This window comes from Tursiops truncatus, chromosome 9 (genome assembly GCF_011762595.2).
Source record: "Tursiops truncatus isolate mTurTru1 chromosome 9, mTurTru1.mat.Y, whole genome shotgun sequence".
Lineage (NCBI taxonomy): Eukaryota > Metazoa > Chordata > Mammalia > Artiodactyla > Delphinidae > Tursiops > Tursiops truncatus.
The window spans coordinates 75,476,767-75,500,698 of NC_047042.1; the positions used below are offsets into that span (position 1 = coordinate 75,476,767).

At 36.4% G+C, this 23,932-nt stretch overlaps 1 long non-coding RNA gene across 6 annotated transcripts in view; it reads right to left on the minus strand.

Annotated features, from left to right (window-relative positions):
* LOC109548212 (uncharacterized) overlaps nt 1–23,932 on the minus strand; it is a 118,756-nt gene that overhangs the window by 11,430 nt on the left and 83,394 nt on the right. Inside the window, exons 3-4 of one of the 6 annotated variants that reach the window (XR_002174266.3) lie at nt 22,900–22,988; nt 6,409–8,902 (exon numbers count right to left, since the gene is read on the minus strand). This is a non-coding gene — a long non-coding RNA (uncharacterized lncRNA). The other 5 variants (XR_002174263.3, XR_002174265.3, XR_002174264.3 and 2 more) reach the window with 5 other exon arrangements.

Genomic DNA, 23,932 nt, shown 5'->3' on the forward strand with positions numbered 1-23,932 from the left:
ATAAAAATGTAGTGAAATAATTAACCAGCCATTAAAAATTTACTTCCACAGATAAATAAACAAATGAGTTGGTAAAGTGTCACAAGTCATTCTGTAGACAATTACTAAATTAAACTTTCCTATTCATACACATACTTATTCAAAAAGTTTCAGTTTCTTCATTTCCTATCAAGTAAAATCTAGCATATTCAGCTTGATATTCAGCCTATTGACAATATGAGCCAATCATACTTTCAGCCTTCATATCCCAGTACCTATTTAGGTGCTTAAACTATTTTCTAATGTATCTGGATTGCTCACAGTTTCTTCAAACACTAGCCCCCCCCCCTTTTTTTGGTTATAGTCCCTTTTTTTTTTTTTTTTTTTTGGCAGTACGTGGGCCTCTCACTGTTGTGGCCTCTCCCGTTGCGGAGCACAGGCTCAGCGGCCATGGCTCACGGGCCCAGCCGCTCCGCGGCACGTGGGATCTTCCCAGACTGGGGCACGAACCCATGTCCCCTGCATCGGCAGACGGACTCTCAACCACTGCGCCACCAGGGAAGCCCGGCTATAGTCTTTTTTATTTCCTCATTTCGAGTATCTACCCTCAGTTTTTTCCTCTGACATTTCTGCTTGTGAAGCCCTATTTATATCCTCATTGAAGCATTTTCTGATATTTTCCCCATATTATCCTTTTTTCCACAAACTTCCCTCATTGCATAATTTAATGTCTTTTGTAGTATTTATGATATTCAGCTTTTTATTATGTCTGTACTGGATTATAAACTACTTGAGGATTCCCTTTTGCTTATTAATGTGTCTTTCATAACAAACTGTGCTGTATTTAATAGGTGTTCAAATATTTGTTGACTTACATTTGATTTTTAATGCCAAGTTGATAATATAATCTTTTTCCCCCAAAACAAAAGCTTTTCTGAAAGTTTTATTTTTCATAAATATTGTGTCTTCAGCAATTATGCTGAGTTTAACATCTAATTTTTTCCAAAGTAAGAGTGTTTTAAAGTAACCATCAAGCCTCCAGTGCAAGTATCATTACTGAGTTTCTTCAGAGGTAGGAATTATGATAAGATGTTTGCTGTATAAATTTCAACTTAAGCTGAACTGCCAGGAGGCAGAAAAAAAAACACAAATTGTCTTCAAAGCTAAGAAGAGCCTCACTTTTTTTTTTTTTTTTTTTTTAGCGGTACGCAGGCCTCTCACTGCTGTGGCCTCTCCCGCCTCGGAGCACAGGCTCCGGACGCGCAGGCTCAGCGGCCATGGTCCATGGGCCCAGCCGCTAGGCGGCATGCGGGATCCTCCCAGACCAGGGCATGGACCCATGTCCCCTGCATCAGCAGGCGGAATCCCAACCACTGCGTCACCAGGGAAGCCCCGAGCCTCACATTTTTAATGCATCTTAAAATTCATCTCTCTAAAAATCTATGCTCTGTTTTTTATGCTAGTTTTGTCCTATTTGGCATATTAAATAATTAATACGATTTATGGTTTGGTGTATGTACATGTGTGTATACCTTGTGCACATATTACCATTGTTTTAAATCCCACAAAATACAATACAAAGTCTGTATTAATACAAAGTAAATATGGTAATTTTCACATTTGTTTCTGTGTAACACAATTACATAGGTAATGGTTAGAAGGTATGTTTTTTTGTTTTCTTATTTTTGTTTTTTTTTTTTTGCGGTACGCGGGCCTCTCACTGCTGTGGCCTCTCCCATTGCAGAGTACAGGCTCCAGACGCGCGGACTCAGCGGCCATGGCTCATGGGCCCAGCCGCTCCGTGGCATGTGGGATCTTCCCGGACCGGGGCACGAACCCATGTGCCCTGCATCGGCAGGCGGACTCTCAACCACTGCACCACCAGGGAAGCCCAGAAGGTATGTTTAAAAATATCATAATCTATTAAACTTGAAGCTATTCACAGAATATTCCCATTTATGTATAATTCTTCTCAAGTTCCTATACTGCATTAATTTAACAAGATGCAAAATGTAATTCTTAATTGACCTTCTTAATAGTTATATTTATTATTTCTATATTTTATTACTTACTAAATGTATTATTTGCTTTTGATGTATGCCTTTGCCTATTTCTAACAGATGTTGTATTGTAAGTCATGAGTACACATATGTCACTTTGAGGGTTTCTTGTGGAAAAAATATCTGAGTACATATAGGATGGCTTTAGTGAGAACTCAAGATCCTACAGAAGAAAGGAATGGATCCGTAATATTTTCTTCCAGTCAGCACCTCTCCTGAGATTAGATTTATGCCATTCCATTTCCAACTTAATAGCTATTTTAGTCATAAGAATGGACGAATATTGTGTCTTTTTCAGTCTCCATTACAATTTTTGTGATGAGACTATGGTATGGAAACGTTAATGTTTTATATATTTCTGACAGTAGTAATGTACAATTCTATTTTGACCTTTCCAGTATGATACAGATCGATTAGCTGGGCACTTTATTTCTTCCTTTGTCTACTGCTGTAATAGTCTATTAAGAAAAAGGGCAAAATGATCGATCAATCAAACTTTCTAATGTATTAGATAATAGTCCTCAATTTTGCCTAGTTAAGATAGACATATGTTTATTGTTTAAATATACCCATAAATATATTCATGTCAGCATAGTGTTCTATTATTTTGAATATAGATTATAAATTTTTCCTTCTGAATTTTAGTTTTATTTAATATCTAACCTCATGCTCTTGACTGCCGGTTATGGATATTGGGGGAAAAAAAAAAGGAAGTAGCTTTTAGCTTCTAGTTTCTAGAAACTTGGGGTGCCTTTTTGGACAAAATGATTGTTCTAGGTATGTTGGACAAAGTAGTGGGGTCCCTAGGTATTATTTCAAAATAATAAAAGATCTTGAGGTTTCTGCACATATTGCAATACAAGCAACATGACTGAACTGAATATTTGAATACATAGTTTCAAATTATTTACCTATGATAATGCAGACAGAGGAAAGAACAATTCAAGTCTCTCCCTTTCAAAGGATCAATGTATTACTATATAGCTTAAACTGACTGGTTCTTATTTGTTCCATACAAAGGTACCTCTGTTCTGAAAACCAAACATTTCACTCCGAAAACTCTGCATGCAGTATTAAAAGCACTGCATTACAAGTGGGAGAGAGGTCTAATAAGTAGTGTCCTGCTGGCTCTGGCTCATTCTTAAGGAAATCAATTAATAGCAATACAGTGATTAACAGCACTGTAGGCTGAGTTCCCAGAGTCAATAATTTCCATTTTCACCACTGCAGGGATATCATAAAAGAAATACAGTCTGTTATCCTGAAGTTAAAAGTAGTGTTTTTGCCACCTATTTGGCAGCCTTCAAAGCATTGCAAATTATTGAGGGTCACTGCTTATATAGTCCAGGTGACTATTAAACAATATTGACTCCCAGTTCGAGAATATTATTTGAATATTTGCAATAAAAAGTGTAGTGTGCATCTCTTTCCAAAGTGAAATAAAAATGTAATACAGTTTCACTATTTGGGGAGGACACAGCATGGTTTGAGATGCTGTAAACAAAAAGAACTGGAATTGCTTATCTTGTCCCCTGGTAACCTTTGACATCCACTCAATTTTTCCAACGCATTTTTCCAGTGTAAAATACAAGGTAGATTACACTGTTTCATTAAAGAACGGAGAAGGAGAAAGAAGAAAAGGAGTTACAAGCTGACACTTATTTGTATTCATGTGGAAATAAATGGTACAATTAAACACTTAAAACTCATACCTGTAACCCTGGAGTGATCCCTTCCTGAGTTTGATAACTGTCTCCTACACCATCTATATCCAATGGATAGTCAAGGCTATGCTTCCCCTCCTTACTGTCTCTACTACCACTGTCTCCTTTTACATTCAGCCCATATTTGTCCAGTTCTCAGTTTGTGACAGGCACTCTGTCTTGAATTTTTGCACCTATTTATGTTGCTCATGCCTCTAGGTTAGCCTCATCCATGACCTTCACTACCCTGCTGTTAGATCATTTTAGTGTCTCTAGATACAAGATATAAAGGGATTCACATATCTTTTACAGTTTGGACCCATAAATATTAATATAATCACATATTCCTTAAAGAATTGGCGACTAACCCCCTCTCCAATAGAATCTCTTTTCTCTCACCTGGAAAATATTTAAAATTACCTAACAATACTCAGAAATAATGTTTTAGACTAAACTACATTGTTTGCATAAACTAATCTTTATTCCTGGACTTCTTTAACTTGCAATTGCTTAATTTCATTCTACTCAATCTCTTTAAGCTACCAATCTAGATTATATAGCCCTATTATGTGCCCCCATAACAACTTGTGCTTTTTTTTTATCTTAGCACTTATCACTTTGCATTTCAGTTTTCTCTCAAGTAAACCTTTTAGTTGGAGATCATTGTAGGTTCATAGGCAGCGGTAAGAAATAATACAGAGAGACCTGTGTGCCCTTTATCCAGTTTCCCCCCATGGTAATGTCTTGCAAAGCATAATATTACAACCAGGTTACTAACATTGATGTAATCTACTGATATTACTCAGATCTACTCAGATTTATTGGACTGTGTGTGTGTGTGTGTGTGTATTTGGTCCTGTGCAATTTTAGCACAAGTGTAGGTTTGTGTATCACCCCCACAGTCAAAATACAGAACAGTTCCAACACCACAGGGATTCCTCAGGTTTACCTTAATGTGCTTAATTTCCCCTCTGTGTTTTAACCTGTCCTAACTGCAAGGTAAACTCCATGAGATTGGGCCTATTGCTGTTTAATAAAATAAATATTGGATATTTTCTGGTTGGATGCTTGTGTGTGTGTGTGAATGGATGGATAGATAAACATACATATACAAACACAAAGATACATATATAGTTCTTTGAATTTTTTTTGTTAAATTGACGTTGATGAAAGTTCTTGTCAGTATCTTTGATTCACACATCCAAATGCTTTATTTCTTTTAATATGATAATTGCTATATAATGCTGTAGCAAAGCACATGGTTGGGAAGAGTGTGTGTGTGTGTGTGGTGTGACGCTAGAAGTTTGACCCTAAAAAGCTTAGTACAAATTGTGGCACAGAGAATATAGTGTTTTTGGAAGCTTGGATAAATCAGGAAATGTGTGATTTAGCACTTCGCATGATTACCATGATTCACACATATTTGAATTCATGCTGATGCTCTGCACTAAATTCAGTTAGGTGCCAAGATTTGGAATTTGGGTGCATCCACAATATTTTCCCCTTTTCTGTCTATCTGCTTATTGTGATTGGTGATTACCAGCAGCTGCTGTGCACATTTGCTGATAATAAGAAATGTTTAGAGTTCTGTATCCAGTTTCTCTTGCTTCAAACCTTCCGTGATAATCAGCTTATCTACATTTGGCTTTGACTCGATAAGATTATCTTTCCCCCTGTGAGTTTAGTCCTTCCATCATGGATATAAATCGCTGTGATTGGGCACACAGAGTTGTTGGCTAGAGAACAGGCAAGAATAGGGCTCATTCTGGCTCAGTAATTGGAATCTGCCCTCATTCCTTCTAGAAAAGATCTAGAGTTGGTCATCAAACATGCTTGTCTGCATATCCTCTCATTGTTAACTGGGGATGGAAGACTGTTTCTTAATAGTGCTTCTGTGAAGAAGACCCAACCAACAGCCAGAACACTGCAAACGGATGCTCAGAGGTTCCTCATAGTTAGATGTTAGTGTGAGTGTGAGGTTATCAAAGGAAGGTTTCAGAGATGGTCAGCAGTCATTCTTCTCTTCCATTTGCATAGTTCAGTCATGATATGTGATCCAGAATGGTATACCTGGAAGTAGAGTCTAAAAGCCCATATTCTCTGCTCCAGTTCATGTCCCTGTCAGTATCTTTGTGCCAGAGTAGACAATCCAAGAAAGGCTAAGATAGAGCCACTCTCTTAGCCTCTGAGCCACCAGGGAAGCCCAAGCACCCCTATTAATGGTAAAGTCTAAATATTTACAAAATATTTTTGTTTCAGATTTCCTATTTCTGTGTCCTAACACATCTCAACAAAACTCATGATGGCTTCTCTGTTAGCTTTAAGAGTTAGAGGCATATAATTACATTCACTAAAATGTAGAGAGAACAGTTTGATGACCTTTGACAAATGTATACACCCATGTAAGGAACCCTTCAAGATATGTATTTTCGGGCTTCCCTGGTGGCGCATTGGTTGAGAGTCCACCTGCCGATGCAGGGTACACGGGTTCGTGCCGCGGTCCGGGAGGATCCCACATGCCGCGGAGCGGCTGGGCCCGTGGGCCATGGCCACTGAGCCTGCTCGTCTGGAGCCTGTGCTCCGCAACGGGAGAGGCCACAACGGTGAGAGGCCCACGTACTGCCAATATATATATATATATATATATATATATATATATATGTATGTATTTTCACTGTTCTTTTTTTTTTTCTTTTTTTTTTCACTGTTCTTATTTCCATCTCCATGCACCATGATTTTTAATGACTGGGTGGTTTTCGTTTGTATGGATGTATGTATGTTTGTCGGTGTCCTATTGATAAACATTTCTGCTGTTTCCATTTCCTCCACTATTAAATTTAAAATCAATATCCATGTGCATATATATCTGTGCACATGTATAAAATGTCTCCAGGGTAGATACCCAGAAGTATAGACAAGGCACATGTATCTGTTTACTTGTAATAATACTTCCAAATTACTTTATATTGTTTTAGATGGCTTGCCAGTTTTCCTTCAGATTGTGGAAATAGGGATCCAGATGGTGACCCCTATAATGACCAGGTTGAGCAGGGCTTTACATTGGACCGTGAACATTGTAGTGTGTTTCAGCAGTGGAGCTGACCTTTCTCCTTCTCACTCATTATTACTCCATATTTACTGTGAAAATGCAGATTTATATTAAGCTTTGCTGCTCTTTCTCTCTCTGACCCCAATAACCATGGAAGAAGTCCCCACCACTTTGAGTTTAGGAGTTTATCTAGAGGTAAACATAACAGTACAGCTATTTCTATAGCCATGAGTGGTTGATCTGTTTCTCATGCAATCCTTCCATTAAGTACTTGTACTCAGCTGACTTTTTAGTTGTTTCTAAACTTAGAGTTTTCCAGTAGATTCCATGGCAAAGGCTGTTATTACCTATGGAACAGTTCTGTTTTGTGCCTATTATGGCTTACAGTTGCTTTTTATTTTCCAAATATGATCTCATCTGTTTTTCTTCTAGTTTTTGTTACCTTTACCATTTCTTGTTTTATTGCTATTATATATTTAAAATAAATATCCTTTCTGATAATGCAAAGGAATTGAATTGAACGTAAGTAGAAGGGAGTAATAAATGTGTGTGTCCCATCTGCCACCTGCGAGTAGAATCCCTCTTTTGCTTCCAGTAATCACAACTCACATAGTTTCCATGACTGTCATCAACCCATAGTATAGAAGTAATATCTCCTCACATTTTTATTCTCTTCCTGAAGCTAATAATCATGATACTATGTTGTTCACTGTTCTTTATCTTTAACACAAAAAGGAGACAAATATTAAAAGAAAAAAAATAACTATTTGATTTAAACTCTTTGCTACTATTGGTTTATTACTGCTATCTGAGCATTTCTGGTTGTTTGTATATGCATGCATCTGTGGATGGATATGTATTTGCTGGAGTTCAGGGGGTAGTTTCAAACTGAGATAATCCTTGACTCAAGAGTTATTGCTGAAGAATGGATAATGGGTGCTTGATTCCATAAACAGATCATGAGAACTCACGCTGCCTTCTCTACTTTTCTGTGATTCCTATAACTACCTTTTTCTGAATTAAAAAAATAAAATAGATTCTCAAAATTTGTAGGCACCAAGACACTTCTGGTCCTGATCTCAGTTCAAGATATGAGAAGAAATTGGATGGCTTTAAAAAAATTGGCTTAGATGAGTTGTAACAAGTTACACTAAAAGCACAAGAAACCACTGACTTAAGAGAAAAGCAATGGAATTTAGTGTATAAGAAGGCCTAGTTCCAATTTTTAAATTGTATGTGAGTCTAACTAGGGCACAAACTTTCTGCAGGAAAGTGACATCTATAAAGGTCTGCTTTGATAGAAGATCCCTCTAAGTATTTTAGTATTTTGGTCATGGCTAACCAAAAAAGAATTTGGGGGACGTTTTTTGTTTTGTTTTGATTTTTTTATTATCTACACAAAAAGTAATATAATGAAATGAGAAGAAATTTGCCCTGAACCCCACAGGACTCCTTCATATGCATAGCTTTAGACCAAAGGCTGCCAGGGACCTTGACCTTGAATGTTCCTGGCATAATATATACAGTTTGATAAATTGGAGCTCTTCCAGAACATCTTGGGAAATTTTAGTAACTTTAGAATCATGACCCTTATTAATACTTTTCCAATTAGGTGCAAAGATATTTTAATAATATACAGGACTATGGTTCATTAATAGGTTTTACATTTTTAAAATGTTTAAAATCTTATGTGAAAAACTTTGATAACTGTGCTTCAGAAGAATGCCCTAAAGTTTGGCATACTTATATGTGTTGAAATAGAGAAAATTTCAGGTCCAAATTAGGGTTTTATCATTTTGACTCATTATCTTAAGTTAAGGAGAAGTATTATAAGAACTTGATTTTCACATATTTGAACTACATGACTAAGAATGTTAGGGCACTTCAACCAAGACGTGGTACTTTAAAAGAACTCTCCATTAGGGGCTTCCTTGGTGGCGCAGTGGTTGAGAGTCCGCCTGCCGATGCAGGGGACACGGGTTCGTGCCCCGGTTCGGGAAGATCCCATATGCCACGGAGCGGCTGGGCCCGTGAGCCATGGCCACTGAGCCTGTGCGTCCGGAGCCTGTGCTCTGCAACGGGAGAGGCCACAACAGTGAAAGGCCTGCATACTGCAAAAAAAAAAAGAACTCTCCATTAAAATGAAACATTCTTTGGAGGTTAATAATGGTATTACTAATACTTTTAGGTTTTGCTTGTAATGTGTAAAATGTTATTAGCTATAAAGAAAAAATATACAATGGGTTAATTTTTGATCTTATCAAATGAGTTTATTTGATCAAGAAGTAAGTGAATCATACTAACAGGCTACAAAGTTGTGTTTACCTGTAATATAGTATGTTTCATAAACACAGAATGAGAATTTAGAGATTCTGTGCCAGGTAGGGTAAGGTAAGCTACAGTAACAAATATACACAACATGTTACAGACTTAAGCAAAAGACAGTGTATTTCTCTCTTATCTAATAGTAGAAGGCTGATGTTCCAAGTCAGTGAGAAAAGATGTGTATTTGTAGCAGTTGTAGTGTTGGGATGGGGGTTCTTGCATTTTTGCATTCATTTCGAGTCCCAGACTAATAGAAACTCTTCAGTCTTCAACACATGGCCTCTCTATTCTAGGTAACGGCAACAACAACGAAAAAAGAAGGGGAGGGTTTAGAACATGTAAGAGTGCTCACAGATTTTAAAGGTCTGTTCTAGAGGTAGGCACATACCACTCCCTTCCCATTACTTTGATTGTAACTGAGTTTTGTAGCCACATCTAGCTGCAGTAAAGGTCAGGATGGTAGTGTTTGTAGTGTGCCCAGGTGAAAAATAGGAGAAACACAGAAAAGCAAAAACAAGAAAAAACAATATGCATGACTAATTTCTGGATGCAAGTTTGCTTTCTTTATGTCCACGGATCCTAAATACTTGAAGAGAGGCTATTTAGTTTCCTCATAAACATGATCTGTTCTCCTTCTTTTTAGAATACTATACAACAGGCCTTTTAGCTCTTACACGTGTGTGTACGCACACGTAGATTGATTCTGTACTTGGAACAAGCCAAAAGCGGTATTTGAAAGGTAAATTTTCTGACCCTAGGGTACCGGTTTGGTTTCCTCTTGAACAATCAGCTGTGCTACATCATGCCAGGTAAAGACATGAAGACAGGGAAGGTCGCAGGAGTGGGAGAGGCTGCAGGATGTGACAGCGGAAAGGAGTAGCCCATTACTCAATCACTTGTGCTGTAAGTGCAGTCACAGCTCAGACTGGTTTCCCCTCTTGTGAAAAAGGGTGCTGCCAAACAGTAGAAACAAGGGACTTCTGGGCAATTAGGAGCCCAAGACAGAGTAAAAGCAGGCAAGAGGACTTCCATCATCTTACAGCCATGGCCGCCTTCAGGCCTGCTTCTAAACCTTCTCCGTCCTTTGCAGAAGGGTGTACTGTACGAGGCACCAAGGTTTCTGACTGAGCATAGTTAGATTTCAAGCACTTAACCATCTACTCCTGGATTATCTTTCAAGAATCCTCACACTTTTTTTTGTTTACATCTTTATTAGAGTATAATTGCTTTACAATGGTGTGTTAGTTTCTGCTTTATAACAAAGTGAATCAGTTATACATATACATATGTTCCCATATCTCTTCCCTCTTGCGTCTCCCTCCCTCCAACCCTCCCTATCCCATCCCTCTAGGTGGTCACAAAGGACCGAGCTGATCTCCCTGTGCTATGCGGCTGCTTCCCACTAGCTATCTACCTTACATTTGGTAGTGTGCACTTTGAAGAGTCTTCCTTCCGTATTCTGTTTTGCAGTCCTTGGAAGTATTATACCACATGTTCGGAACACTCTCCTTTTTCTACCTCTACCACACTCACAAATCTATTCAGCTGATAATTGTTTTCTTCAGATCCCAGTGCCCTTGACTCCCTGAACATCCTAGACTGAATTAGCTCTCCCAAGTTGGGGTTACTCCCTTAGCAATCTGTACTTCCCCTTTTAGACAGATGCTGCACATCTGTTGATCTGTTAAATGCTTGCCTCGCCCTATTAAACTGTAAACTCCCTGTGGACGAGGAGTATCCACATTACACCACCCAGGGCAGAGCACAGCCCTTGGCATTTGTAGGTGCCAGTAAATAGGGTGAAAAATGTTTTATTATGTATCTTCCAATACATACCATATATCAGTCAACCCTTATCATAGACCATTCACATAACTGAAGCAATTATTTTAACCTTAGAGTCCCTGTACTAATTCCAGAAAATTGTTAGGGCCCAGAATTGAAGATATCCTACTTCATTCTGAAATCAAGTGTTTCCTGTGTTTATTTCAGTTGACCAAGCACCTGAGTGGTCAAGATTGTAGCACACCGTAGATTATCTCGCTAGTGTATGTTTTCACCATAAAGGATTACAAGCATGTGAATGGACATTGCAGGTCCGTCCCTATAAGCAAAACAAAGTAATTTAAAACAAATATTCCATCTCTGGATCAGTAGATTCGTGTGTTCAAAAGATTTCACAGAACCATAAAGGTAAGGTGTTAGGATAGCAGTATTTTCCAAAGTTACAGAAGGGTGTGACGTATCATAGTAGTTAAGAACATAGATTCTAGAATCAGATCATGAAGGTTCAAATCTCAGTTCCATTGCCTGTGTGACTTTGGGGGAGTTATGTAGCTTCTCTGTGTACCTAGTTCCTCACTGGTGGTAAAAAGGAATGAAAATAAAATCTTTTATATAGATTATATCATACATACTTTGTTCCTTCTCGAACTCCTCCTTTTTCATTTGCTTATTAATTTTCAGAAGAATCGTACAGAAATATTATGTAGTTTGGGAAGCATCAACAGAACATGATTTCTGAAATTGTGTAGTCAATCGGCCATCGAAATAAGAACTCTACTGACTTATAAATTCAATACTATTTTTGTTAGATTACACTCAAGTAATGGTTGTATATACTGCAAAGCTTAAACCAATACCATGACTATATTATTTTTAAAAGCTACCCTATAGAAACTAAAACTTAAGCCTGAGATATTTCATCAAGACTATGTTCTTACTCTCAAATGGAGTAATGTTGAAAAATACTCATTATATCCAATCATAGCTTTAGTATCTCAAATTAAGAAAATTGTATCACCAAGCAACATTTTGCTTTGTGCAATTTAGGTTTTTCCTGATAAATGCTGATCCATTCTACCTGAATCAAACCTGTAGATACTACTTACAAAATATAATATTATTCAAAGAATCTTTTAAAAATGAAAGGGAAAAAAAATTAGGCAGCATGTAAGAAAAGCCACTCTTAGTACCAACCAGAAAATGTCATGTGTGAGATGATGTGTGTAAGAATTAAAAGACTATGTTGCAGGCAGAATGAGCCAGCTTTGGACACGGGTCACAGCAGAGTGGCTGTGTTCTACTGTGCTGACACATGGGCCGGTGACATAATTTGCCGATTGTCAAAATATTGCCTCTTAGTTTATTTATGATTATATGTAGCACTATTCTGTGGAAGCATTTAATATTATTTTGAATGCTCTAGAGTTTTCCTGTAGGATTTATATGTATTGCATAGAATTTGGCTATTGTAATTATAACCCTAAAGTCAATTGCAACATTCCTTTAAACTTAGCATCTGTAGCCTGGCTACACTGTGTAGAATATCATTCTGGCTATATTTTTTAGTCTAGATGACCAATTATAATTATTCCACAGCATGCCACCATTGTGATCAATTTATCCAGGTCTGCTTATGAAAGAAATAGCTGATCATGGCGGGGGGGTGGATTTTATACTGTAAATTCGGAAAATGTTTCTTCCTGAGAACCTAGGAACAGAGAGATATTTGGCTTTAATAGTGTATAAATAACATTGGAAAATATAATTACTAAGATAAAATATCAATATTATATTCCCCAAATTTATCAGCCATTTTACAGTACAGACACTATCACCTGTGTCTTACAGTCCAGACCTAAGATTTCTATATCAAATATTGAAAACCAGAGTAATATTTTCACAGTTTCAAATCCATTGGCTGCAGGGGAGTGGAACTATCCATGGTCCCTAATCTATTCTCGTGACTGAAATGCCTCATGGACTCCATTTACGTAGTAAGACACAATCCAGTACTGTGCTCACAGCACAAATCTGCCACTTACTTGTTGTAGCTTTGGGTAAATATAATAATATATAAATATAATAAAATATAATGTTAACTGTAGTACAGTGCCTATATCACAGAATTCTGAGGATTAAATAAGCACATACTTAGAAAGCATTTACCACATGCCTAATAAGAGCTTACTGATTAATAAATTTTAAGTATTAATATTTTAAACATGAAAAAATATATTAATTCCTCTTTACTAGTATTCTTTCCACAAAACTCATACTCCCGAGTACTAAGTAATAGTCTCTTAAATAATAGATTTATATGTGCAAATGTTTTAGCTAAATTAATGATGAAATAAAAATATAGGCAAAGTAAAATTTCAGGTAAAACAGTTTCAAAAAGAGCAGTTATATGATGTATTTTAAGTAATTTCACTTTTAAGCAAAAATCAATTTACTTTTCTGTTTTTAAGTGTAACACTTAAAACATTAACAGTTCTCTTTTTAAAGGATCAGATTAACTCATAATAAGCATTTAGAATTCCCTGTAAACTAATTACTATTTAATAGAATGATCTTAACTTTATTACATTATAACTAAGCAAAGATGCACATTCCCAAGAACTCTTATATTAACAGAGTGTGCAGCTGTCAAGTATTTTTTGAAACGGCAATCAAAATAACTGAGAAACTAATTTTTGTGGATGACATAATCCAAATGCTGAAATGCACTAGGACGTTCTCTGCATATTCTAGAGTTTAATGACCAGTCTCATCTTCATTCACCATTTTTCAACTACTTATGCTTAAAAGGATAGAAGTAGTTCTAAAGTCATCTTTCATACAAACACAGTATATACCTCTACAAAGCAGAAGAGCTGTAGGAAATGCAAATGTAATACATTTCCTGAGCAAAACATTAGTCCCTTACTTCTGATATTTCTTCACAGCTTTACCTTTGAAAGGTACTGCCAATTGCAAATCAGCAAACTGTGTGAAATCTTTTTCAGTGGAAGTGCACAAAGTTTAACAATTATTAAAGTTAGATAAAATTAAATACAACAAAGCTGTGTGAAAAACAGAATGAGATATCTTTTTTATAAGTACATTTATTGGGTGCAGATAACATATTGAAATTAATTTTTGGGCCCTTTCTGTTTGGAATAAAGAGCATCACTAACTTTGGGATACTGAAGGATCAAATGTTACCATGCCAAATGATCAAAATGATCTCCTTATCCAGCAACTAATAGCCTCATTTAACACAAAAACATTTTACTGGAATGAAAAAAACCTGTTTGATATTTTCATTTATAGATAACGACATCCTTCGATGGCAATGTTAACTTTGTTCTTTACATTACATTTTAATATATATCATGAGCAAATGTAAGTCATTTCAGAAGACAGTTTTGAGTCATTTTCAGGAGCCATAATGATTTTTTATTAGTTGATTTGTGTATGCAAAACTTCCATCTAGTCACCTCAGTTAGAAACATCTTTCTTTTATGGACTAGGTTTGAGTTAGAGGCTTTTTTGTGATTTTAAATCTAGTGCTTTCAGGTAAAGGAACTTGTCAACCAAACATAAATATTTTTAAATTTATTATCACAGAGCATTCATATATTAAACTAGGTGAAGAGGTGAGATGTTTTACCCCAACCTCAGAATTTGGGGTTTCTTCTGAGCGGTCCCAGCTCATCCCCACCCTCTTCTACTTCGAGTAAGGTAATGAACTGAAAGTATTCAAGTTCACAGCTTACTCCCTTCTGATTAGTTCAAAATGCATTCCCCATCATTATTTTCCCTGTTCAACAATCTATTCAATTCCAGGATTGTGATAATGGTGTTTTCTCTTACGGAGCCATTGTGCTACTGAATTAATGTTTGTTACATACTTGGAGATCCTTGGATGTTAGATGATATTCTGGTGCCATGTACATTATTATTTCATTAAAATTAATGCCAGGATGAAACATAATGTGGAAGGTCATGGCCTGGAAATTATTTCGTCTTAGCAAATGCAAAGGATATATTTGTTTGGCAGCTTTCTGAGTACAGTGTAAGCAGGTGGCCACCAGCAAACTGATACATAGAAGAGAAATATTTCACCCAGATAATTTAGATTTTAATTGAATTATTTACAAAGTATACAAAGTCTGGATTTCATTTGCAAAGTGGAGATTTAGATCAATTACTTTGTGAGAGGACAAATAGAAACCTGCAAGGAAAAAAAAAGTTTCAAATTAAATCACCAAAAAACACTTAATGTAGTGAAAGAGTATGAGCCTATGGTCAAGAAGATGGGCTTGAATCCAGGGTCTGTCAACGCTGAAGTTGCTTGACACACAGAATAGATCTGTCTTCTTCACTCCTGCATTCCGGCAGATAAAACTTATTCGGCACTTATTAGGGACTCAAAATCTATTTGTAAATGAATAAATGTGTGCATGACTTTGGGTAAGACGTTATAATGCAAATATTTACTACAAAGCATTATGAAAATTAACTTGGATAATAGATATAAATGCTTTGTAAGTATAATAGGACATAAATATTAATAAAATAGTCTATTGTTCTAAACCTTTTTTATATAACATCTCCATAGGATTAAAAATAAACAAATCTGCTGACTTAGATAAGGATGTTTTTTATTTACCCTCTCTAGTTTAAATTTCCTCCTTTCAGTTTTAACTCAAGTCTAGAACCAGCCATACCCTATGTCCCTGACACCACAAAACATGAAACAACACAGATTAATTTATAAAACATCGATTATAAAATTCTGAAATCCACTAATATTTATCTTATAAGACATGGAAAATATAGCAAAGGGTAAAGAATACATTTTAAATAAACTCTAGTACCACTACTTGGAGAAAATAATCACTGGCATTTTTCTTTACTCTGGTGCACACACATACACACACTCACAGACACATGTAAATACATAAACACATGCATGCTGCATTTTCATCTCCTGTTCTGAATCATTAAATATTCCTCAAAATATTATTTTGAGTGGCTACTGAATATATATTACTATTTATTTAAAAATTAATAGTTTATCATCTCTCCAGTGTTTAATTAAAATAAATAATAGTGTGATAAAATGCATATGTGAAAACTTCACAACCATAGCTTTTTATTTCCTGAACATAGATCAATTGATGAATTTTTGTTTAAAAGAGCATTAATAATAATTTAATGTTCTGATACAAAATGTGCAATAGCCCTCAAGAGTGTAAAAATGACGCTGCCATCAGCAGTTCCCTCGTACTTAAGCTTATTGCTTGTTTATAGTTCATACTTTCTGACATATATGTCCATATTCTTTGCCCATTTTAGCGTTGTGCTTGATGCTTTTTATTCGGTTTATAATGAATTATATGTAAAATGTAGAACATGCTTTTTGTGTAATAAAAACATTAATTATTTGTCATATATTTTCCCATTTGGAACAAAATTTCTTAGGCAGGAACATCCCCAGAGTGTTAGAGGGAGAGGAAAGCGGCCACTTGAGTGGAAAGGAATGAAGCAGATAATTTTAAAACATGATGTCTGAAGTGGGGGACTGAGGGCATATGGGCCTTGCAGGAAGTGTAAGATCATTAGCATTAACTTGAAGTAAAATGGGGAGCTACTGCAGGGTTTTGAGGAGAGGAGTCACTTAGCTTTTTAAAACATGACTTGACTCTGGCTACTGTCTTTTTTTTTTGTAATTTTTATTGGAGTATAATTGATTTACAATGTTGTGTTAGTTTCAGGTGTACAGCAAAGTGAATCAGTGATACACACACATATATCCACTCTTTTTTAGCTTCTTTTCCCATATAGGCCATTACAGAGTATTGAGTAGAGTTCCCTGTGCTATACAGTAGGTCCTTATTAGTTATCTGTTTGGCTACTGTCTTGAGAACAGCTTGTGAAGGAGGCAAAGTAAAAACAGAAAGACAAGTTAGGAAATATTATAGAAATCAGAGGAGAGATAATGTAGCCTTTTAGACTACGAGAGAAGTAGTGAAGGTGGTCAGAAAAAATCAGGCTCTGGAAATATTTTAAAGGTATCGCTGAAAGGATCATTGATTAGACATTTATTCTGATGTGATGTTGGCGATTATATATACAAGTCTGGATTTCAGGAGAAAAATCTGAGTTGGAGATGTAAATCTTAGAATTGCCGGCACAGAAGTAGTACTTAAAGCGCTGGGAATGAATGAGATCCCAAAGGGAACATAGGAGAACATGCAGTGAGCTCTGGGCCACTTTAACACTGAAAGGAAAGAAGGGAGGGAAGAGACAGCAAAGGAAGCTGTAAAAGGGGTGAAAAGTGAGGTATGAGGAAAGTCAGGAAAAATGGAAGAAGGTGAGTCAAAGAGAAGAGCTTGGGCAGCTGTGACAAATACTAATTGCAAGTCAAGTGTGCCACTGATTTAACAATGTGGACGCCATGACCACGGTGTCTGTGGAGCAATAGCCTAATTGCACTGGGTTTAAGTGAGAATTGGAGTGGAGGAAAGGAGGGTAGACAAGTTATTTTTACTGTAAAATGGGAGGGAAACAATGGGTAAATAGCAGGCAGGGAAAGTGGGTTTAAGTGAAACTTTATATTTCATTTCATACTTAGAATGGGAGCAATACAGTCTATCTGTAAGCTAATGAGAAGTACCTAGTAGAGAGCAGGCATTTGAATGTGTCAATTAAAAAAGCAAGATTCCATATATATGGAATCTAAAGAAAAAAACGTGGTTCTGAAGAACCTAGGGGCAGGACAGGAATAAAGACGCAGACGTAGAGAATGGACTTGAGGACACGGGGAGGGGGAAGGGTAAGCTGGGACGAAGTGAGAGAGTAGAATGGACATATACACTACCAAATATAAAATAGATAGCTAGTGGGAAGCAGCTGCATAGTACAGGGAGATCAGCTCGGTGCTCTGTGACCACCTAGTGGGGTGGGATAGGGAGGGTGGGAGGGAGACGCAAGAGAGAGGAGATATGGGGATATATGTATATGTATAGCTGATTCACTTTGTTATACAGCAGAAACTAACACACCACTGTAAAGCAATTATACTCTAATAAAGGTGTTAAAAAAATGGCAGTATGAAATTTAGTGCAGATGTATAGAATTTGGTTTTACATAGGAATAAGAATAACGCCCTTTGAGCCATGAAGTCGGGGCAAATGCTGTAGGTGTGTAGAAACGGTAATGAGAGTCTGTGGAAATTGTGTTCTCACAGTGTCTGATCCTTATTCCTTGTTCATGTTTTTTCTTGAGTGAACATTCTAATTTTTGATGTATTCAATCTTACTAATCTTTTCTTATAGGATTTGCAGTTTTCACATCTTTCATTAAAACATCTTCCCTTACTCGATATGATTAAGATATATTCCTATACAGTTCACCCTTGAACAACACAGGTCTGAACAGCATGGATCTAATTATATGCCGATTTTTTTTTCAGTAAATATATACTGTAGGACTACAACATCCACAGTTGGTTGAATCTGTGGATGTGGAACCACAGATGCAGAGAGCCGACTGTAAAATTCTACATGGATTTTCGGTGGCACAAGACATCAGCTCCCCTAACCACCCCCCATGTTTGTTGTTCAAGGATCAACTGCACTTTATTCCATGAATTTTGCTTTTTACATTTAATTCTTTAATCTACCTGGATTGCACTTTTAGATTAATAAGTATAAAAGGTAGAAGAAACGTTAGTAATCTAATTTGAATTTTAAATACTAAAAATGTGTTTGGGGGATAATATACAAATACTGTCTCATAATAATACATTATGCCGTTTCATTTATTGTGGTTTATTTTCTTTTAATAAAGTCCTACACATATGTTGTTAGTTATTTTAGGTACTTAATTGTCTGTGTTAGTACTGTAGGTAGTATACTTTTTGAAAGTTATTTAAGTATCTGCTTAAAGTACTGAACTTGGAAGAATAAATCAGGAAGCATCTATATTTTCATCCAACAACTGCCCTTAAACTGTTTAATCTCCTTCCCTCCTCCCCCGCCCCTTGAATAGCTCCTGAGACAAAAGCCATCCCTTTCAGAACACTTTCAGTGACAATTACAAAACAAATTTTATCTCAGTAATTACAACTCACTATTCAGTATTAAAATGATGGTTCTAATAGTTCAATTGAAAATTTAAATCTCACTCTCAGGTCATAGATTTTCCCTTTCCCTACCTCCGGGCTGACTTATGCCTTGGAGACCTGGAATAGAAGATTCTTTTACTGTTCCTTCCCTGTTCATTACTTTCCCAACCTCTCTGCAACTTCTGGGTTTCCCTTCCCTCTCCAAAGTAAGGGTGGTGTCAAAGCAAAGATTTCATTGGACAAAGTTAAACAGGCAAGGAAGATTTATTCAAGACTATTGCAATAGGGAAGAGAGGCCAGAGCCCAGTCTGAAATAAAGGGCTGGAGAGTTTTTAAGACCTGGAGTTGGGGAGTCTTAGGCCACCTGTGTTTGCTAATTGGCTTTGCCCAAGGGAAAAGTAAACTTTCTCTTCTCTTCATAAGAGGAAAGAGTTTTACAACTTGGAGCAAGGCTCCCACTGAAGTCAGGCTCCGTCCTCCCACAGAGAGACTGGGAGATAGTTGCTCTATCTTCCTTGATGATTACATTTTGAAGGTTGGCTCCCAGATCCTTGAGAAAGACAGTTTAGGTTGTAAAACCGGCAAGAGGCTTTTAAAAAGATTTACATGTCAACGTGGCAGGGGAAGAATTTACAAGTACACTTTTTACTAAAGTAAATGTTTTAAGTGAAGGGAGGTCAGGGCCTTGAGTCAGGAAGAAACTTGTCTAAAATTTAATCAAGCTGAGGGGGAGATTAAGGCCATCTTGCTCAGGGGGTGCACATTGCTCTTCCCTTTCTTTTGCCTTAGCCAAAATTTAAAGACAATAGGAAGATCCCTTTTTCATTTGTAACTTTTTCTAATTGTTTATGCTGGTGTTTAGAAATAAAATTGATTTGTGTAAATTGCCTTTGTATTAGTCCAGAAAACATATGGACCTCTTTTTTTTTTAATTGTTTCTAATCAAGTCTCTTGGGTTTCGTAGGTAGTTATCTTGCCAGCAAATTATGACAGTTTTCCTTATTTGAGATTAATATTTCCTTTTTCATTTGATTTTTTACTTTCTGTGCTTACCAGCGCCTTCCTTATGATGTTCAATATATGCAGTGATGGAAGGCATTCTTTTCTTATGCCTGACTTTAAAGAGAATGCTACTAATATCTCACCTTTAAGAATGAAATCTGATGTAAGGTATTTGGTAGCATTCTACTGAAGAAGACAATACCTTTATATTTTTATTTTATTAAGAGCTTTTACCTAGAGATTACTTTTACAAAGGGATTTGCTCCCATTTTCGTAGGTTTGGAAATAGTTATAAATTTAATATATTTAAAGTTAGCAATGTTTTTGTTCTCTATGCTTTTTTTCTTTTAGCTATTTATACATTTTTTATTTGGAGATGAAATAGAAATTCACTGATGCTTCAAGTAATTTTTAAATGTTATCTTTTACTTATAAATATTTAGTGCCTCTGGAATTAATGTTGGTGAATGCTGTGCCATAGGGCTCTAGTAATTTTCCTTATTTGTGATATCATTAGAATTATCTAGAACATGTGCTATTATGATTTGTTTCTTGACACAGTTCTTTATAATACAATGGTGGATATCATACTGTGGAGCCTGAATACTCAGGTTCAGGATTTAGCTGCTCTACCTTTGCCTTTGTGTCTCTGGTGGATATTTAACCCCTTAGTGCCGAGTTTACTCATCTGTAAAGTTGAGGTAAGAATAGAAGTATGGCAGGGAAAATTCTAAAGATGTTCCCCAAGGATTCTCACCTCCCAGTTATTCCATCAAATGCTAACCTAGATACTGCTCTGAAGGGACTTTGCAGATGAATTAAGGTTACAGAGAGATTATCCTGAATTATCCAGGTGGGGTTAATGTAATTACTAGAGCCCTTAAAAGCAGAAAAGGAAGAAAGGAGGAGGAAGGTGGTCAAAGATATTTGGCTAAAGAAGCAGCAGAAGAGAGATGCAGTTGCAGGGAAAGTCAGAGAGATTCTGGGTATAAGAAGGACTCATTCCATGCTTGCTGGCTCTGAAAATGGGAAAAGAGGCCACACACATGTTATGGAATGTGGGCAGCCTCTAGAAGCTGAAAATGATACCTGGCTGAGAGCCAGCAAGGAAATGGAGACCTCAGTCCTACAACCACAAGGAAATTAATTTGGCCAACAATCCGAATGAATTTGGAGGTGGATTCTTCTCCAGAACCACCAGTAAGGAACACAGCCCCAAGACACCTTGATTTTAGGCTGGCAAAAGTCTTGTTTGACATCTGACATATAGAAACTGTGGATAACACATCTTTGGTTTTTTTTTGTTTTTATTTATTTATTTATTTATTTATTTATTTATTTATTTTTGGCTGTGTTGGGTCTTCATTGCGGTGCATGGGCTTCTCACTGAGGTGGCCTCTCTTGCTGCAGAGCACAGGCTTTAGGCATGCGGGCTCAGTAGTTGTGGCTCACGGGCTCCAGAGTGCAGGCTCAGCAGTTGTGACGCACGGGCTCAGCCGCTCTGTGGCATGTGGGATCCTCCCGGACCAGGGCTCGAACCCGTGTCCCCTGCATTGGCAGGCGGATTCTTAACCACTGAGCCACCAGGGAAGCCTCTTTGTTGTTTTAAGCCACTAAATTTGAGGTAATCTGTCATGGCAGCAACAGAAAACTAATACCAGTGCATACATGAAAGAATTACTGTGCATGTTAAATGAGTTCATTTGTGTAAAATGCTAATAATAATACCTAGCTGGTATTAAGTGATATGTAAATTCTGACTTATTAAGCTACACCTATATTATTTCATTCACTCAAATCAGATCTTATTTATTATAGTGTTATAATACATATATCTGGTATAAAATTACTGACATTATTTTTCTTTTAAAATATGTTCTTGGATATTCTCATTCATTTATCCTTCCTCATTCTGTCAAATTTAAATCACCATTGGAATTTCTATTACATGTATACATTTGAGTCTATCAATACATTTTTACTGATAAAATCATATATTTTATAACCAGATTGTTATATGCTTAGTATGTTTGTGCTTTCTCAAGAATTACTTTTGCTGTTTCTCTCACTCTGATATCCATGTTTATATTACCTGAAGTCAGCTTTCCTTTCATTTTCAAGGATACATGTTATATTTTGTTTCATTTCATTCTCTTTTTTGTATGTTATTTATTGCTGTCATATTATTAATACCCCATATTTAATATACTAATGCTCTCTCATTCTAAATATTTGTCTTTATTCTCTAGACTATAAGTGACAGTCCTACAGTTTTCCTCTATAATACTGATTCTAATTTATATAGTTTTCATTCAAAAATAGATCAAGTTTTAGGAACTTTTTAGTTTTCCTTATAATATTTTCATATCCCAATGAGATTCCTCTTCCTCCCTTTCTCTCACTCTGTTCTTCATTTTTATCAAAACTTTTGATTTCATTGTGTTATCTCATCTTTTATCTACTCTTTATGGTCAGCATTTTCTTGAATTTTAAAGAATACACAATTATATTTTTCATATTTATCTTCATTGCTATTTTACTTTTTATGTTGACTTTTTATCGGTTTAATTACAAAATTCAGGTGTTCTTTGTTTCCCAATCTTAAATGGAAAGGGCTCCAGGGTGGCTTAGGTTTTGATATAAATAGCATGGGTAAATTATTTCTGCTCTCCTAATTCTTTGAGTCAGAAAATAATCTGGATTGTAAAATATGTGTACCCAACTGTCTGCTGTTTAACATTCACATCTCACATGATTCTTCTGAAATTAAAGGGCTTTCATTTTTTCAATGATAGGAATTTATTACTGGAATATTTGAAGCAGGATGCGATCCTTTCCTTTTCAGAAACAGTACATGAGCCACTGTAACCCATAACATACCAACACTCCAGCTTTTTCCATCTCTGTCCTGCCCTATGATGGACTTCTCATCCTAGGGTGTAACAGGTCACTGGATGTCAAACTCAGCCCTGAAATGGAAATAAATGAGAACAAAAGCAGTTAGTGTAGTCACACTCTTGGGGAAGAAAACAGAAAGCTACTCCTATAAGGTGTATTCATGTATATTTTGGGTAGATAAAGGAATAGATATTTCCCCCTTCTAGTCTGGGAAGATTTGTTTGCTTTGCGATTGGTTGGAAATCTGCCATCATCTTCTTAAAGCTTTTCATTTTTTGCTTTAGGGTCTCATCTCTGTTATGGTTCAGAACTGTTTCTTTAGGGACCTGGCAAATCCTTGACCAGTGTTCACAGTTTTTAGTGTTATAACTTTGTATCTCTTGCTGTGTTTTCATGGGCATTTCAATGGGAATTTCGTAGCCTCAACTAGCAGTCGTTATTTCAAATTGTACTCAAATTTTTCTTTGTTTTTGCTATATGTTTCATCAAACGGTAGTTAGCAGAAAATCATGTGAGATTTTGGCAATAGATTGACTGCTGGTCTTTCCTTGTGAGGCTGAAATTTGGGGTACTATTTTGTATCTTTAAAGTATTTGAAATATTTTATGAAAACTGGGCAATGCAGTGTTTGGTAGCAGCTTATTTGATAATCATAAAAACGAAAATGTGATGAATAAGAAAAATGAAACTGAAATTCAGAATTTAAGGTAACTCATCCTTCCATCTATTTTCAAATTATTTGTTCACAAAAAGAAGATATTTTTGACATACTGCCATGTTTAGTCATAGTTTTCAGGAGAGAAGTCCTTTATGTGTTATGTGTCAGTAATAAACCCGCATAACTTTTTTTTTTTTTAAGAAGATGTTCGGGGTAGGAGTTTATTAATTAATTAATTAATTTTTGCTGTGTTGAGTCTTCGTTTCTGTGCAAGGGCTTTCTCTAGTTGTGGCAAGCGGGGGCCACTCTTCATTGCGGTGCGCGGTCCTCTCACTATCGCGGCCTCTCTTGTTGCCA